Consider the following 455-nt stretch of genomic DNA (forward strand, 5'->3'; position numbering starts at 1 on the left):
GGGGTGGGTGGGTGGCTGGGTGGGTGGGGATTTTCCTCGCTTCTCCTCATGCATGTCCACAAAGGAAAACATGCAAGTGGGAATTGAACTGCTGACCCTCCCACTGTACAGCACGAGAACTAACTGCCACTGTGTGGCCAAAGTCTACAGTTCTTTGATTTATTTAAACATGTAAATATTATTATGACCACGATGCATGAGGAGGATGAAATATATATATATATGTATGTGTATATATATATACTGTACTGTATATGTTAAAGTCCACTGGACCTCCTGAATACTTCACCCCCCCTCGACTGAGTTGATTCCAGTTACAGACCCATTAGAATGATTGCTCTAATCATGTTTCACTCCCACCATTACTATCTCTACACCTACATCATTGACAGGCACACAATTCAACACCAATTCAGCAGTAATAAAAAAAATCTCTGGGACAACATTATCGATTG

General features: G+C 41.3%; 1 protein-coding gene across 1 annotated transcript in view; it reads right to left on the bottom strand.

The window, feature by feature from the left end:
- The window catches only part of nlgn3b (neuroligin 3b), a 20337-nt gene that overhangs the window by 17804 nt on the left and 2078 nt on the right, over positions 1–455 (bottom strand).

The sequence above is a fragment of the Cynoglossus semilaevis genome, chromosome 19 (assembly GCF_000523025.1).
Source record: "Cynoglossus semilaevis isolate Cse_v1.0 chromosome 19, Cse_v1.0, whole genome shotgun sequence".
Taxonomy (NCBI): domain Eukaryota; kingdom Metazoa; phylum Chordata; class Actinopteri; order Pleuronectiformes; family Cynoglossidae; genus Cynoglossus; species Cynoglossus semilaevis.